The following is a 5,426-nucleotide window of genomic DNA, read 5'->3' as shown; positions in this document are numbered from 1 at the left end:
CTAATTTTTCATAGTATCTCCTCCCCTGTTTATGCTGACAATACCTGCTGTGCTTATAGGAGTATTTTTATAAAAGGCAACTGGAAATAATAGGTACTAGATGCTGACATTAGAGTAAGTGGCTAGGGCACCTGGGTGGCTCAATTAAGCATCCGACTTTGGCTCAGGTCATGATCTCACAGTTTGTGGGTTCGACCTCCGCGTGGCGCTTTGTGCTGACAACTCAGAGGCTGGAGCCTGCTTCAGACTCTGTGTGTGTCTCTCTCTGCCTTTCCCCTACTCATGCTCTCTCTCTCTCTCTCTCAAAAATAAATAAACATTAAAAAATTTAAAAAAAAGGAAGAGTAAGTTGGGGCACATGGATGGCTTAGTCAGTGGACCATGCAACTCTCAGTGTCATGAGTTCAAGCCCCACATTGAGCCTACAGCCTACTTAAAAATAAATAAATAAATAAATGTTAAAAAAGAAGAGTAAGTCTAATAACTAAAATTGTGTTAATGTAAACATGAAATTTTAATAGCATACTGAAATATATATTATACTATGATTAAAACCAAGTAAATATTATATACATACTGTGTGTGTGTGTGTGTGTGTGTGTGTGTGTGTGTGTGTGTGTATGTGTGTGTAGAGGGGGGTAATAAAATTGATAAGCAATGTGAAGAAAGAGAAGATTTCTATACAGTAATATGGGAATTATGGGTGGCTTTATAAAAATCCCTTATAAAAAATGTAAGTCTATTTAGTAGTAAAGAAAAATGAATGTCCTTTATGCTATTGAGTTTTTCCTTTGACTCCCATTCTTTTAACTTTGTACTTTCTTTTGTGACTGTTGCTTTTGCTCCCCTGGTATGTGCTCATTCATTTTAAATGTTAGATGGTATGCTTCATCTGTTACACATTCTATCTATATAGGATGATTTCTTTCATAAGCTGAAAATGGGGTCAGTACCCCATGGGGACAGATACCTGTCCTTTCCTTAAATTTAATTTCTCTGAAGTGTGACCTGCACTGTTAAGCACCATCAAAATCAGCCTTTCGTCATGTTCCCCAATACTCCCTTGCCACCCACCCTGTGTGTGCCGTGAGGAGACTCTGCTAGAGAATGTCCTCTCAATTTCAGTTCTTCATTTGTCACATGGGTGGCCCAATCTTAAACCTGCATTGGTGTGAAATTAAAAATCACATTCCTAATTCTCTCCTTTGGTGTATCCCATAATCCCTCTCAAGCCAGCAAGCTATTAATTTCTAACCTTTTATGGTAAACTTTGTGCCTTGTGAGTCATGCTCCTGGAGATTTCGCTTGCTTATCAGTAAGATTTTATCAAAAATCTGAGAATTTAGAATTATTAGTGCTCCCCAATTCCCAATAGCTTCCATGTTACTTTTACAAATGTCATTGTTAATATATAATCTGTGTGTGTACATTATATATATATATATATATATATATATATATATATATATATATGGATGTCAAAGTGTTAGAATGATAAACATTGAGTTGGTGAGAGAGATTTTGATATAATGATAAACACTGAGGTAGAAGAGAAAACAGGGTCTGTCATTAGTGTAGGGGCCCTCAATGGATTGGTAATGCTTTCTTTTTTTAAAGGAGGAAGAAACTATATTACAATATTAATATCTGATGAAGCTGAGCAGTAGATCTATATTCTCTGTATCTACAGGTGTGTTCCTCTGTTAGTCTATCATTGCCTGTGTGCATGGACTATTTCACAAAACAGTGTCATTATTAAACTTTTTATTCCATTGTGCTGGTCATTTAAATTTCTTTATTGACATGTTACAGAAAATACCAGTGAGAGAATTTTGGAAGGGTAGAGGATCCATACAAAATAGAGAGTTGAGAGATGTAGATTATAGTTAATGGAACAGGAAACAAAGGTAAGTATGTTAAGAAAGGTACAAAGAGGAAGTAAAGTAAGTGCATTATATACAATTACACTAGAGGAATTAAAAATAATGAGACATTCATACTGAGAGGGGGGAGAGTGTAAGTGCACTAAGCACTCATCTGTCTGAATGGGAAGGAAATCCACAGATAGAGTCTGTCTGGTAAATGAAGAAGTGACAATTTGACTGTATTACTGAGAGATAGGGAAGTAAGCACTCAGAAAAATTAAGAAATCTGTTAAAAAGTTAAACTTGGTTGCTTCTCAAGTGTAGGTCTAGAGTTTGGATGGAAAGCAAAGGGGTGGGTAGAGCTGGGATGTGGGAGCAAAGTCATCTGATCTTTTGCAATGAGCTCGTCAACACCATTGATTTTTTGTAAAGGTGCACACGTACTGCTTGGACTTGAAAGACAGACAGACCATCAAACCCAAGAAAACGTCCCTCCCTTCAGTCATTTGGTCAAGTTAGTTTTCACTTATTCTTGCTAATAAATTATTTACATCTTTACATCTTCACCCTTTGATTGGTATCCTAAAATGATCCTTTGTTTTTCTTTCTCTGTTTCTTTTCTCTCTTTTAATTTTTACCCTCTGCAAACATTTTAGAAATGGCTTTTCTATATAAAAATTTAAAAACTATTTATCCATTTATGGAAAACTTGTTTCTGATAGATTATTAAGTGAAACAAGCAAGGTTCCTCCCATTCAACTGGCTCAAAACATGCCTAGGACAGACGACAAACATGAAGAGGTAGAAAGCAGAGCCCAAGGCTGGAGGCATTAAGATAGAGAGTAACCGCTAATGGGCTTTTCAGGAGGGTGGGTGATGAAAATATTTCAGACTTAAAGGGTGGCGATGTTTGCAGTGGTGATGGTTCACATCTTTGTGAATATACTAAAAGGACTGAATTGCACACTTTACAGGAGTAGATTTTATGGGACATGAAATATATCTTAACAATAAAAAAATATGCCTATGAAGAAGTACTAGCAGAGAATAAACAAAAACGATAATTCTTATGTTATATTTGGGGAGTGTTTTTCTATCTTTTCCTTCTCTAAAGGCTTTAGTAATGTGATGTCGCCTTCATAATTTCAGAAATATTTCAAAGCAACATCATTAGCTTCAGTGTGCAGCATCATCATCATGTGTCTCTTTCTCCTAATTCCACAGTGCTTTTTATTTTCTCATGTTCTCGTATGTGCATAATTATTTGCGTTTTATTATTTATTTATTTATTTATTTGAGAGAGAGAGAGAGAGAGAGTGCGCACACTCAGGAGCAGGGGAGGAACACACACACAGAGAGAGAGAGAGAGAGAGAGAGAGAGAGAGAGAGAATCTTAAGCACAGAGCCCAACAGGGCTGAGATCATGACCTGAGCCAAAATCAAGTCAGACGTTTAACCAACTGAGTCACCCAGGCACCCCTCATTATTTGCATTTTAATCTGTTTTCTTTTTGGTTTGGGATTTGGTATTACTCTCATTCTTGTTTGACTTTTTTTTTCTTTTCATCACCTTGATGCTGCCAAATCTTTTCTTGTAATTTGTTTTTTTCTGCTTTGTTTTCTTCACTCACTAAAACACTTTTTCCTGCTTTTCTTGAGAGCTCTCCTTGAAATACATAAAAATGCTTTAAACACACTGTGACTTTGTGAAAGAAAAGCTGGACTTTCCTGCCTTGAATCATTCCTCAGTCCAATCAAAGCTGGCAGGCAATCTGGAGGAAAAGGACAACAAGGAGAGAAAGAGGAGGAGAAGATGATATTCCCTGGGCCCCCTCCATGTGCGACGCTCTGTACATGCATTTTCTCAATACTCCCTCAAACCGAGGAGGCACTGTTACCCTCTTCTTTGCAATGCAGACTCTGACTCAGATCAGTTAAGCAATTTGCTCAAGGTCATACAGTCGGTAAACAGCAGAGGCAAGTATCAGACCCAGTTCTGTCTAACTCCAAAGCCAGCACTCTCTTCCTCTACACCTTCATGTTTGCTTATGTCAATTCCACTGTGGCATTGCCAAGATGGCCTTCAAAGGTTATACCAACTTATACTAATGTTTCGTGAATTTTCATGTTTATTGGCCACTTATATGTTTACCATTAGATTTTCCAATGTACATTAGCCATTTGTGTAATTTCTTCTCTGAATTTCCTGCTTATTCCCTTTTCTTGTTCTCCTACCGTGTTATATATTATTTATACTCCCTGTGGATTTGTAGCACTCACTCTGTGCATCGTGGCTAAGGATTCTTTATTTTCTATTTTAAAAATATGATTTTCTAGATTGCCATTCATCTCACAACTTTGTTTATGGTAGTTTTATTTTATTTTTTTTTTTTTTTTTTTTTTTTTTTTTTTTTTTTTTATTTTTGGGACAGAGAGAGACAGAGCATGAACGGGGGAGGGGCAGAGAGAGAGGGAGACACAGAATCGGAAACAGGCTCCAGGCTCCGAGCCATCAGCCCAGAGCCTGACGCGGGGCTCGAACTCACGGACCGCGAGATCGTGACCTGGGTGAAGTCGGACGCTTAACCGACTGCGCCACCCAGGCGCCCCTGGTAGTTTTAAATATAAATTATAAAATATGGGGGCTCCCAGGTGGCTCAGTCAGTTAAGCATCTGATTTTGGCTCAGGTCATGATCTCACGGTCCGTGAGTTCCAGCCTAAGAGCTCAGAGCTTGAAGCCTGCTTCAGATTCTGTGTCTCACTCTCTCTCTGCCCCTCCCCCACTTCTCTCTCTCTCTCTCTCTCTCTCTCTCTCTGTCTGTCTCTCTTTCTCTCCATCACTGTCTCAAAAATAAATAAAACATTTAAAAAGTATGTAAATTGTTCACAATTTACCCTGTTTTCCTTATAGTTATGGGTTTAGTATTACTCTAAAAAATGATTTTCCCACCTTACGGTTATAAAAAACATTTCTGTGAATTTTCTTTTTAGAAGTTTTATAATTTTCTTTTTTATTAAAAAATATTTTTTATTAAAAAATATCCTGGTCCTTAATCTAGCTGGAATTTAGTATGTGATATGAGAGAAAATGAATGTAATTCGTTGTCCTAAAGAGTGATCAGGTGTCCCAAACCAATTCAATTTACTTTATGTACTGAATTTGTATTCCCCCTTTATGGAATATGAAGTATATACACACAGTATACACGGACTAAATTGAGATAAACACACACACTCAAGTCTGTCTCGACATTTTCTAGTCTATTCCACTGATTTATTGCCTATTCTTAAACCACTAGCATGCTGTTAATTTTGAAATTTGGTAGAACAAATCCTATCTTCTTACAATATCATTTAAATTTTATTTATTTATTTTGGGGGGTGCAGAGAGAGAGGGAGAGAGTGAGAATCTGTGCTGCACAGAGCCAGATGTGGGGCTCAAACTCATGACTGTGAGATCATGACCCAAGACAAAATTAAGAGTCAGATGTTTGATGGACTGAGCCACCCAGGCACCCTGTCTTTTAAATAGATAGATAGATAGATAGGTAGATAGATAGA

The sequence above is a fragment of the Panthera onca genome, chromosome C1 (genome assembly GCF_046562875.1).
Source record: "Panthera onca isolate mPanOnc1 chromosome C1, mPanOnc1 haplotype 2, whole genome shotgun sequence".
Classification (NCBI taxonomy): domain Eukaryota; kingdom Metazoa; phylum Chordata; class Mammalia; order Carnivora; family Felidae; genus Panthera; species Panthera onca.
The sequence above is the reverse complement of the archived record's forward strand: the minus strand, read 5'-3'. Positions refer to the sequence as shown.